This window comes from Sminthopsis crassicaudata, chromosome 2 (assembly GCF_048593235.1).
Source record: "Sminthopsis crassicaudata isolate SCR6 chromosome 2, ASM4859323v1, whole genome shotgun sequence".
NCBI lineage: Eukaryota > Metazoa > Chordata > Mammalia > Dasyuromorphia > Dasyuridae > Sminthopsis > Sminthopsis crassicaudata.
In genome coordinates, this window is record NC_133618.1 from 51,630,151 (window position 1) to 51,643,568 (window position 13,418).

Genomic DNA, 13,418 nt, shown 5'->3' on the forward strand with positions numbered 1-13,418 from the left:
TCAGGTCATTAAAGGAGTTTTCTAATTTTTCTGAAGACCAGACTTTTCTCATCCTCCAATGATTTTACTTGCTCATTTTTGTTGTTTGTCTCAGATATCTGTACTACTGATAAGTTCTAGAGGTTATCCATATCAAAATAGATATTCTTCATGCACAGGGTGTTCTCTGTGTGAATTATTAGGTTAAATAAACTCTTTTGAGTAGACATAGATCTCTTCTAGGCAGTTTTTCAGCATTCTAGAACTCACTGTACCCAACACAGCATCACAGGCAGATAAGAATTACCAGAGTACCTCACCGATCATAGGGAGTCCCTCTTCAGCAATGTCATTTCCAATCTCTTACAATACAGATAAGAATAAATATATAAGTGTGAGGTTTATGTAGTCTTCATGTCTTCGCTCTCCTTCTTTCCTTATTTCTGATATGCAATTTCCACCATTTTCCTATGATTCTTATTTATTTTTACTCTTATATTAAAGTCATTGAATTTCAAAGTATATTTTATACAATAGTAAGCATTTATTAAGCATCTAATATATGCCTTGCAGCATGTTAAACACTGGGTGTCCAAAGAAAGGCAAAAAAAAAACCCCAAAACCCATAATAACCCAGTCCCTGCTTGCTAAGAGCTTTTATTCTAATGGAAGGAACAACATACATATGTATATGTATAAGATATATATACATATATGATGAATGTTGATTTAATTTAGAAAGATTTAACAAACTCTTGATGTGAATTCTCAAACTCCTTATTCTTTGTAATGGATATTAGTACATAATAAGCTGTGATTGTGATTATTTTCATGTTGCTTTTTTTTTTTTTTTTTTTGGTAAATTCTTATGAGCACTACAACATGAGATGACCAAATGTCTGATGAAATTATCTTTTTTTCTTGCCTTTGGGCATGCAGTAAATACAATTCTACCAAGTCCTTTATTAGCTTCTCAAAACAAACAAACATAAAAAAAAACAAAAAAACAAAACCCTGTCATCCTTCCTTCTGTGATATCCATCATTACTTCTGGGTTTCATTTATAGTGAGAATGCCAACATTGCTATAACTCGGTTCTTTTGCCAGAATGTCCATTCACAGGCCATTGGACAAGAATCTCAACTGTTGATAGCATCTGCTATGTTAACATTTGTAGAAATTCTAAAAACAAGGTGATTCTTAGTTCTCTCTGCCCTCCTCCCTTTTTGATCTTTGACACTGTGAAAAGAAGGTAGGAAGGATGAGAACTAATTTTTTTTCTATTTTTATTTCAAGAATGGCCAAAAGATTCATCCCCATGTAAGCAGGTTATTGACGATGAGCCTCTGTACTGAGAAGTAGGCCAGACTTCAAAAAGCAGATTAAATCTATTGCTAGGACTATATTGAAACCATCCTGTCATGGCAGACTCTGTCAGAACTTTCTGTTCAAGGAATAGAAGCCATACTTTCTCCACACTACAATTAGTATTGGATTAAGATTTTGTGTAGGATTGTTATTATTATTAACTAGACTATAATTATAGTATATTAATAATAATGCTGACCATATATGTCCAAGGAGAATAAACTCTTCAAACTAATATTTGTAAATCCTTTTGTTTTATTCAGATGGCTCAAAGAAACCCTACTTAGTCATCTGAAGTATTTTTCTCACTAAAGAGCATCTTTTTTTTTCTAGGGAGAGAGCAAGAAAAGAAAGGTAATTAGACTCTAGAGGACCTGGGCTTGACTTCTACTGTGTGAGCATGGGAAAGCCAACCTCTGAAACTTAGTTGCCTCATCTGTAAAATGTTTCTCTGCCACATGAGGATCTTGTGAATATACAATGCATTTTAGAAATCTCCAAATGCTATATAAATGTTAGCACATTATTAGTATTGTTCTATTTCCAGTGGAAAGGCCTAATGACCAGAAATATACTGGCAATGATTCAGAGAGGGGTTGAGAGACCTGTTAAATGCAAAAGCTGATAAAACAGCCAATTGTCCTCTTATATTCTTTGCCAAATTCAAGAAACTTTGGAAGCCTATATATAGGTCACAAAGGATTCTAGATTTGGAGTTTGGTAGACCTGGAGGTAGACCTGGATTATTTCTTTCATTCTCTACTCATGAGACATTGGACAAGTTATCATCCCATTTGGTTCTGAATTCAAAAAAAGGAGTTCTAGAGCTCCTGCTACATCTTTGAGCTCTGGATTCTATGATTCTGTGGCTCACATTCTTTTTATCTTTCTTGCCTGCATTTTTCCCTTTTTTCACATCTATCTCCATGATCCAGTCCTGTCTCCAGTGACTGCCCTAAGTCTACTCCCATCTAAGATTACTTCTCACCTGCACTGTGTAGATCTTCTATAATATACTTAGGTACTCCCTGTCTCCCCATTCCAATGTAAGTTTCCTGAGGGCAGGAATCATGGTTTCAAACTTTCTTTTTATCCATAGTGTCAGGCCCATAATTAACACTTAATATGAACACTTGTTGATAACATGTTTCTCTTTCCAATTTTTACTCTTGCATTTTTCTATATTCCTCTTCTTGACTTTTTTCATCTATCCTTGAAATTGGAAGATTTCCATAAAGGGCCTGACATATTGCAGAGTGCTTGGGATGGCATCACTTCACATGGAGAAACTGGGAGCCTGTTTCTGGGAGAGTCATGGTGATGTGTAAGGGAAAGGCACTGGAGCATGCATAAACATTTCATAGTTCTGGTTGACTAACTGTATGTTGAAAAACTGTATGTTTGACTAGCTGCCAAGGCATTCAAAAAGGTCTATCAGCTTCAGCCGCCGTTGCATCCCCCAGTGCTTAGCACAGCGCCTGGCACGCGGCAGGCACTTAAGAAATATTTATTACTTCATTCTCTTTTGGCTTCATTTAGTGACTTTTGGCTCCCGCTTTGATGGGAGACTCTACCAACCATGGGAGTTTAAAACTCTGGGAGGGCAGGCTATAGGAATCTGGTAACCACAGTCCAGGATAAGTTTTGCACTTTAAGGAACAATTAGAAACCTTTGGAAGTAATTTCCATAACTCCATCCCAGCAGTATCTGAGATGCAAGTTCATCTAGAAATTGTGTGACTTCTGGACCATAAACTTATTGGGACTAATGCTATATGGGAGCTGAACTAAGTTTGACTCCAGTTCTCCAGGTGGTATATGGGAAGTACTGGGAGAGAGGAGAAAGGAATATTTGTTTTTGCTATAGACTTGAATGATTTCCTTGTAAAAGCTAACCAATGTTAAGTAGTTAAGTGGGTGTTACTAGCACTAATTGGGGTGCTACTCAATGGAAAGAAACATCACCAATGGGGGCCCACGACGATGGCAGCAGCAGAACAATGTACCTTCAGGTTTATGGTAGATGTGGCTGTGGGAGAGAAGGCCAAAGTGGACATGTTAGATATGAAAAGAAAAAAAAACTTATAAATCTGAAAAATTAAATGTCACTTAAAGATTTTTTAAAAAAGAAAATTAGTTAAAACAAGCAAAGATACAAAGAAACTAGAATGCTTTATGAATACAGTAAGAAGAGGAAAAGATTTCAAATTGAAAAGAAATGCAGAATATGAGTTAATATATGTAAACCCATAGCTATTTAGGTATTGGGGCATTACCAACTGGGTGAGGGCCCGAGATGTGAAGCCAACCATTACTAAATATCCATGCAGATTTTCCTTTGGCTCCTGGGAGCCCAACAAAGCTAAGTGAAGGCAAAGATTCCGCACCCAAAGCCTGGCCAGCAGTGGGCTCAGGGAACTGTGAATTCAGTTTCTGGAATGTTAATAGCACTAGAAGCCAAAGTGAAAAAAGGAGGATAAATGATTTTTATAGGGATGGGGGAAGCCAGAGGAAAAACTGAGGTAATACAGAAGAATAAAACTCCTGCCTGGATAGACACCCACTGTCAAATTCTCTCAACCAAGCAAACACCTGACTTCATGCAAACCTTCAGGTTATAGACCTAGATCAGCGAACAGAGAAAAAGGAGTCCTTTCCATGTTTGGTACCAACATTCACGCAAAAAAGAAAAAAACCCCAGAATCCATGGACTTCAAATATAAGCTTCTTCCTCTTAAAATAAGCTATTTTTTACTCTTCCTGTCTTATATATAAACTGACTTGTGAAAGAATGAAATTTTAACTTGGCTACTTCTCCCCGGCTTAAGACAGGATCCCACGGGAGATCTAAAGACCTGGTGATCCATGCCAATGACTCCTTGAATTTCCACATCCCCCAGAGATAGGGTTACCAAAAAAAAAAAAAATTAAGCTCATACCATAATACAGTAATAAGAAATGACCAAGTTTTGGTTTAAAATATAGCTCAAGACCATCAGCACTGGCTGCCTGTCACAGAAGCATAATATTTGAGCTAAAAACCCCAAAAGAGCAGAGAAGTTATTTAGCTGTCATCTTATTTTACAGTTGAGATAATGGTGGTTTGGGGTCTTCAAAGTCACATAAGTAGCAATTTAGCGAATTTGAACTCCAGTCCTCTGACTCCAAATTAGGGACTTTTTCTAATATCCCATAAGAGTTACTTTATTCTCATTATAAATGAGAATACAAATTGGGAGTATTTTCTGTGTATTTGCTACTGTAGTGATGATGTACCATGTAATGCTATAGAGAACAACCTTGATCCCAAGAACAGAGCAGTCACATCAGTTTCAGGATAGCTCTGTTCTAAGGGAGCATTTTATAAGAGTATAATACACCAGCCTTTGTGCTAAGCATTGGGAATACAAAAAAGACAAAAACATTCCTGCCCTCGAGGAGACACATAAACAATTACAATCATGCATATAATATATACTTATGCATATACATATATATACATATAATATGTATACTTATATACTATTTATAAATATGGCATATACAGATATTCTAAATATATATATATACATATATATGACAATCAAAAGAGGAAAGAAGATGAGATTTCCCATTCTTTCAGTCCAGAGAGCAGAAATGAAGGCAGAGAGCTGAGAATCCCAAGTAAGGGGTAGAAGTTGCAGAGAGGCAAATTTTGACCTGATATAAGGAACTATTTTTAATAGAGCTGTCCAAAACTGGAATAAATCACTTTAGGAGAGAATTATCTCCTAGGAGCCTTACTGCAGAGCTTGGATAAGCACCTAGCCGGGATGCCATATGAGGGATACCTGCTGAGGAATATATATGGGCCAAAATGGCCTCGCCCTTCAAGGGGTCACAATTTAAGATTTTGGATTTATTTCTGGGTCTCGTGGATTGGTCACACTGCTATTTGTGATTGAGTCCACTAGATGGCAGAAAAGAGAAACAAGAGAAGTGGCTAATCAGAACAAATGGAAAATTTATGTTTCGCTGTGGAACACTTGGACACAGTGGGTTTTGTTATCTGAGTTGGTTTTTTTTTTTTTTTTGATGACTCTTATTTACTTCCCCCTTCTCCTCTTCATTTCTCACACTCATCCCTTTTATCTATGATTTACCTCATCTGATCCCAATATTAACTTTTTGTGACTTATTGTCTCCCCCATTTTACAGGTGAAGAAAATGTAGCTAACAGAGGTTAGTGCAAATGCCTTGCTGTAGGATACTAATGAGGCAGGATTTGAATCGGGGTCTCCTGACTCCAGTTCCCCAGTCATTTATTGTAATTTGTATATAGACAGCTAGGTGGCGTTAAAACACAGGATTTGGAAAGGAAGACCTGAGTTCAAATTCCACCCAGACATTTATTAGCTGCAGGACCCTCTGTCTGCCTCAATTTTCTCACAGATAAAAATTGAGATAAATAATAGCACCTACTTCCCAGGTTGTTGTGAGAATCAAATGAGACAATATTTCTGTAGGGCTAAGCACATAGTAGTGTGTGTGTATGTATATGTATAATATGAGAGACAAGATGAAGAAATAAGATGAGATTTCCATTCTTTCAGTCCAGAGAGCAGAAATGAGAGCAGGCCGCTGAGAATTCCAAGAAATGGATGGAAGCTATATTAATTTAGCAGTTGTTAGGAATTTTATTAAGTACTTAATGGCATTAAGTACTGATTATTCCCCCCCCCCTTGCTGCGGTTAAGTGACTTGCCCAGGGTCACACAGCTAGTAAGTGTTAAGTGTCTGAGATCAAATTTGAACTCAGGTCCTCCTGAATTCAAGGCTGGTGCTCTATCCACTGCGCCACCTAGCTGCCCCAGTACTGATTATTATTAACAGTAGTAAGCAATTAATGTTTTTGATTATGTCATACTGTCTCTCTAGGACGTCATACCCTTGAATTCTTTACATGTTACGGATCATTTATGTATGTATTTATATTTGCACTCATTGCACGTGCTATACATGTTATCTTTTCCTATAGAATATAAGCTCTTGAGGGTAGGGATTATTTCATTTTTGTCCACCATTCATAGTAGAAGCTTAGTAAGTGTTTGTTCTTGACCATAGAAGATTCTGTACTTTTAAACCCCAACTTTGGATTATTCCCACCTGTCATTGCTACCTTCATTCCTTCTCATGGACTACAGCATGAAGCTAGAGAAAATAACAAAACTATTGACTGAGTCCACTATAAGTTTATGCTATATAGTTATATAATTGCAGTAAGGAATTCTATAAAAGAATCCTACAAAAGAAAAGGAAAAATACCTTCCTAATTGATTCATTATCCCACTTACCACACTGCTTTTCCCAAGATTTTTTCATCTCTTCAAATTTCCTCTGGCTCCTGAACTCACTCTCCTCTCAGCTGAAAACCTTGTCTCATGTTTCACAGGAGAAAAATGGAATCCTTTCATGAAGAGTTCTGTCCTTCTCCTCCTCCCCCTCCCGTCTTGAGTACTGAAACCCTTTTTGCCACACTTTTTCATCCCCAACTCACATAAGGATGTGATCCTTCTCCTTACAGAGGCAATCTTCTTTACATGAACAAGAAATCCCATTCTACTTTGTCTTCTCCAGCAAATTTCTCCTACTCTCTCCCCATCCCTATTCTGTTGTCACTATTTATTCTGTCTACTGGTTGTTTCTTACTGCCTTCAAACATGTCCATATCTTCCCCCATCCTCAAAATACCCTCACTTGAGACCTCCATTTCTTTTATCTTTCCCTTTGTGATTAAACTCCTTGAGAATGTTATCCACATTAGGTATCTCTATTTCCTTTCCTCTCATCCTTCTTAACTAAAATCTAGCTTCCAATTTTATTCACTTGAAACTTCTCTCTCAGGAACTGTCAATGATCTCTGAATTGTCCATCTAATGACCTCTTCTCAGTCCTCATCCTTCTGAACCTCTCCACAGTCTTTGACATTTTTAATTAAGTAAGCTCTTCTTGATTCTCTTCTCTGGGTTTTCATGACATTTTCTTCTGCTGCTTCTCCTACCTATCTGACTTTGCCTTCTCTGCATTCTTTGCTAATGTTTGCTAATAATAAAACTCCTCGAAGGTTCTATCCTGTACCCTCTTCTCTTCGACTTATGTACTATTTCACTTGATATTCTCATCAGCTCCTATGGTTTCAATGAACATTTCTATGCAAATGACTCTCAGATTTACTTGTCTAGTGCTAATCTCTCTACCAATGTTTAGTTTTAGATCTTGAACTGCTTATTAAACATTTGAATTGTATGTCTATAAACTTTTAAACTCAACAGTCCCTAAACTGAAATAAATTTTTTTCTCTCTAAATCTTTCCCTTGGCTTAACACTCCTGTTACCCTTGAGGACACTACCATCCTCCTAGTTATATTTAGGAGTCATCTTAGACTCCTCTCTCTCTCAGCCCACATATTCAGTCTGTTGTCAAGGCCCTTTTTGCAGGATATCTTGCATTCCACTTTCTCCTCTCTAGAACTGTCACGATTGGTAGACCTTTATCACCTCATGTTTATACTATGGCAACAGTATGGTTGTTGGTTTTTCTGTTCCAAGTCTCTCCAATCCGTCTTCCATTCAACTCTCAAATTGATCTTCCTAAAACCCACAACCTTTCCTCTCTACAGTAAAACTTTACAGTTTAAAACTGAAGGTTAATCTTATTACCAATGGAATCAAGTATTTAACAACCCTCCCCCAATATGATTTTTAAAGCTCTTAGTAACTTGTGTCTTCCTCCCTTCCCAATTTTATAAGGCTCAAATTCCCCTTCCTGTACTCTGTAATCCAGTGACACTGCTCTACTCCTCCCATATGACACTCCATTTCTCAATTCTCTGTGTTCCCTTGAGTGTCATGACTGTCCCTCTTGCTTGGAATGCTTTCTCTCTTCATGTTTGCCCATGACTGGAATTCTCTATCTCCCTCTGTCTTTTTATTTTTTCCCCTCTCTTTCTCCGTCTTGTCTCTATCTCTGTCTCCCTATGTATCTCTGTGTCTTTCCATCTCACTCTGTCTCTGTCTTCCTTCCTTTTACCATTTTTTCCCTTTACCTTTCTCTCTCCCATCCCCCCAACTCTAACTCTAATTCTATCTCACTCTCTTTCTTCCTCTATGTACATGTCCTCCCCCCCTGACTTTATTGCCTTACTTCTAGTCATAGCAAAAGTCTCACCTTTTGCAAGTAATCTTTTCCAATCCCTCTTAATTTTGAGCCTTCCCTTTGAGATTACTCTCAATTTAGCACGTATTTATCCTTTTTTTGCACATTAATGTTTCATCTTGTCTGTCCCACTAGACAGTGACCTCCTTAAGAGTAGGGACTAGCTTTTGCTTTTCTTTATAAGCCCAGCTTTAGCATAGTACCTATTAACCAATTGTTGATTCAGACAAGTAAGAGAAAGAACTCATAGTGACCTAGGAGAAGTCAGAAAAGACCTTTACCTGATCAGATAAAAGAAACTACATTGTACAGTTTTCAGTCCTTTCAGAATATCTTTAGTCTATTTTATCAAACAAGCAAGTGGGAGGATAGGACATAACTGTTCTGAAGAATTACTTGAATGAGATTTAGATATATAATCAGTCCCTCTTTGGTTACTCTCAGACTTTACATAATTACAGAAGAACCAAGAACATCAGGAACACAATTATCAGTTGAAATATATATAGGTCAGAGTCAAAAGGGGTTTAGAAGCTGAAGGTTTCATCCCTTCCTCTGAGGATGATGATAATGGAGCCTGGGAGAGGAGAGAGATTTGCTTATAGTCATAGCTAGTTAGGGAGCAGATCTCAGCTTTCAGGATTTGGAGTCCTGAGTTAAATGTGGTCCACTATATTCTACAGTGTTCTAATAGAGTGGAAAGAATACTGGACAAGATATCAGAACACCTGGGTTTAAATCAATTCCCTTTGGGTTTTAACAGAGGGTACCAGGTGCTGGGCTTAATCAGGAAGACCTGATTTCAAATCTGCCCTTAGGCACTTGCTAGCTCTGTGATTCTGGGCAAGTTGCTTAACTTCTGCCTGACTCAGTTTCCTCAATTGTGAAATGAGGATAATAATACAATATATTATGAAAGTGAGGCAGTTAATATTTTTTACTAACCACCTTGATTTGCTCAAGATCCCCTATGTCTGACCTGGGATTCAGAAACAGGAGTCAAAGTGAGCACATCAGAAATCCCTGTTAATATTCACATGCTGAACCTGAAACACCCCTTGCTATGCCACAGAACCAACTCAGATTGGTGCAAGTCCACTCCCAACCTAGTTCTGAAAAACAGCCTAGGTCAAAGATAATCTGATAAAACGCCTATGTGGTTTCTTTTTTCCCCTTTTCCTCTCTCTCTTGTTCCCTCTTTCTCTTCCTCCCTTCCTTTCCTTCTTCCTCTCTCTCTCCATTCCTATTTTCCTCCCTCTATTCCTTCTTCCCTTTCTTTTTTCCTTCCTTTATCTTTCCCTCATTTTCTCCTTTTCTTCCTTCACCCTTTCTTTTTTCATTCTTGATTTTTTCTTCTTTCTTTCCTTCTTCTCTCCCTCCTTCCCTCCTTCCTTCCTTCCACTCTTCCTTTAGTCATCACAATTACAGTAATATAAAAGAAAAGGAAGCTAATATAAAACATTGATTCAGCAGTGCCACTAATGGTTCTGTATCCCAAAGATATTGTAAAAGAGGGGAAAGGACCACCTGTGCAAAAGTGTTTGTAGCAGCTCTTTTTTGAAGTGATAAGAAATTGGAAAGTAAGTGGATGTCCATACCATAAGTTATGGTATATAGATGCCATGGAATATTGTTGTTCTATAAGAAATGATGAGCAGGCTAATTTCAGAAAAGCCTGGAAAGACTTAAATGAACCGATACTGAGTGAAGTGAGCAGAACTAAGAGAACACTGTACACAGTAACTGCAAGATTGTGTAATGATCAACTGTGATGGACTTGGCTCTTTCCAGCAATATGTAATTCAAGACAATCCTAATAGATTTAGGATGGAAAATGCCATCTAAATTCAGAGAGACCTTCTAGAGATCGAATGTGAATAGAAGCATAGTATTTTCACCTTTTTTTGTTTCTGTGCTTTCTCTTTCTGTTGGATTTTCCCCCCCCCTTTTGTTCTGATTTTTCTTTTACAATATAATAAATAAGAAAATGTTTAAAAAGATTGTACATGTATAGCTGTCTTGGAGAGGAGGAAGGTGAAGAAAGGAGGGAGAAAAAAATTTGGAACTCAGGAGTCCTACAAAAATGAATGTTGAAAATTATTTCTACATATACTTGAAAAAAAATACTATTAAGGAAAAAAAGAAAAGGAAATCAAACATTGAGTGAATATAATGACCAGTCTTTCCCCTAGAAAATAGATGATAAAAGGTACACCTAGGTGACAGAGTAGATAGAGTGCTGGCCCTGAAGTCAGGAAGACCTGAGTTCAAATTTGACCTCAGACACTTAATACTTCCTAGCTGTATGGATCCTGGGTAAGTCACTTAACCCCAATTGCCTCAGCAAAAAGAAAAAAAGAGAAAATAAATGATAAAATGTACCTCTCTCCTTTTAGCAGAGGCTATGGTCTTCCACTAATATCCACTAATAATATTAACAGTTTTCCTTATTATAAGAAGGGTGTTCTTTCAATAGGGATAGAGAGGAAGTATATATGGAAATTATTGTGATGTTAAATAAAAAGGTACTATTTTAAGTTATTTTTTAAAAGGATAATATTAGAGTTTTTTATTTGTCACTTTTCTCTTTCTGGAAAAGGAAGGATCACGATTTTGTGATTGTTCCCCAATTCCCTTTCTACCACTCCACCTCAGGAGGCTGCTCTTCCTCAGGGCAAGTTTGTGAACATCTTTTGGAGACACTTTGTTCCAGAGAGTCCTTGAGGGCAAGGAACTTTTTCATATATTTTTCCCCAGGAAGAGGGAAGTTTTGCATAATTCCCTGAATGCTCTTTTAAGCACAGAGCTTATGGAAACCCAAGGAATTTTTCATTGACTTCCTTGCTTCCCAATTGTGTAAAACTCCTCAGTTTCATAGCTGAGGATCTGTGCCATAATTGATACTTACTTGAGCTACAATCAATACTCCCTCACCATTCTCAGTGAAAGAACCCATCTACCCACACTTATATAAAGAAAACTTTTTTTTAACAAAACTACCAGGGAATGTTAGTAGAGGGACCACAGCCTCTGCCAAACGGAGAGAGGTACATTTGTCATCTTCTCTAGGGACAAAACTGGTCATTATAGTCACTCAGAGTTCAACTTCCTTTTCTGCTACGTTATTATAGTTCAAGAGCTGGGACAACAAATTGCTTGATCTTTTTGAGCAGTTTCTTCATCAAGAAGATGGGAAGGAAGTAATAATATTTGCATTTTCTTCTCCACAGGGTAATAATGCATGTGAAGAAAGTTTTATGAACTCTTACATAGATCATTATTCTATTCCAAATAATATGAATTAAGTGCCTATTACATACAAGAATTTTTACATTCTGGAACATGAAAATATAAAAATGGCAGCAGGATCTAGTCTTTTAGTCTCATGGGCAGCTAGGGGATGCAGTAAATAGAAGTGATGGGGGTTGAGGTCCCTTTAAGATTCCTAATTGCCCAACCCATGACTGACCTTGATTCACAAATCCTGGTCAAAGTCACCCTTTGAATATCTGGGCCCATCCCCCCACTCTCAGTTCAGCTTCCCCCAGCCCTCACCTGATCTGGGCTAACTGAAAAGCCTGCCAGAACTGGGTACCGCCCATCATCTTTTGGGTGTAAAAGAAACAAGCTGGACCGCCCTCATTGCAGGAGTCCTCCCAGCCAACACATGGTATCCTTCCAACCATGTAAGGGTCCCTGCCCGCCAACGGCCACCTTTGGCCCTGGTGTCTTTCTAACTGAGTTTTACTTCCAAATTCCTACAATAAACCTTTTATTTATCAATCTAGGTTTTCGGGCCTGTAAATTCATTTTACAGGGGACACTGCGCCTCATGGAATTATCTATGCGCCGACAAATGGGGTTCCCCCTTTCCTTTCCCTCATTAGAAGTTGAGCCTGGAATTAGGAATATCGAAATTTAAATCTGTCTCAGACACTTATTAGCTGTATGACCTTGTGCAAATATGTAACTTTGCTTCAGTTTCCTCATCTATAAAATGAGCTGGAGAAAAAAAATTCCAATATTTTTGCTAAGAAAATCCCAAATGCAGTCATAAAGAATAAGACATGAATGAAATGACTGAATAATACAAAAAGCTTTCAGTCTTTTAGGAAGAATTTGACATGTTCACAAAGAAATATAAAGCAAGTTACAGGGTAATAGGGACAAAAAGAGAGAATTGGATAAACTGAAATATATTAGGATAAATGGAAATGGCCTGAAATTGGTATATCCTATTTGGAATAAGTGTACTTTAAGAAAATTGGGCCAGAATATACCTTAGAGAACATTTGTCATTAGATAATTGATCCCCTTCTTTTTGTGTATGGGGATAACTGAAGCTCACATAAGGAAAGTGACCTGCCCAACTACTTGTAGAAAGGGCAGAACTGGGAGTGGAACCCAGACTTTCCAACTCTCAGTCCAATGCCAGTTGTATTCTGATACTTTTCCAATAAGTGGTGTCGAAATGTGACTTTCTTCACTGGTTTGTGTGCAAAGACTGGAAGGAACTGACTCATGTTTTTATTTTTATAAGCAAATTATTCAGATCATTTTATTCTGTCCAACACAAGATTTGTTTGCTTTCCTTGACACATACCTTGAATGTTCAGAACTGATTTTCCTTGATAATTTTATGAGGATTTCTGGGGATCAGCAGTTTTGGAATGTGACTTTTGTACTTAATTTACATAGGTGGAGGTCTCGGGTATCTACCACAGCCTACAAGGACAGTTGGATATGAAATTTGATAGGCAGGGTTGGGTCATGACCTAAGAATTTAGCTTGATAAGATGGAGAGCTGGAAGAGCTTTCAGAAATCATTTAGTTCTTAGATAAATAGACAGATAAATAAGAAATTTTAAGTTACAAA

General features: G+C 37.5%; 1 protein-coding gene across 4 annotated transcripts in view; it reads left to right on the forward strand.

Annotated features, from left to right (window-relative positions):
- The window catches only part of CA5A (carbonic anhydrase 5A), a 48,051-nt gene that overhangs the window by 17,962 nt on the left and 16,671 nt on the right, over window positions 1–13,418 (forward strand). The gene's annotated exons all lie outside the window — the stretch shown is intronic.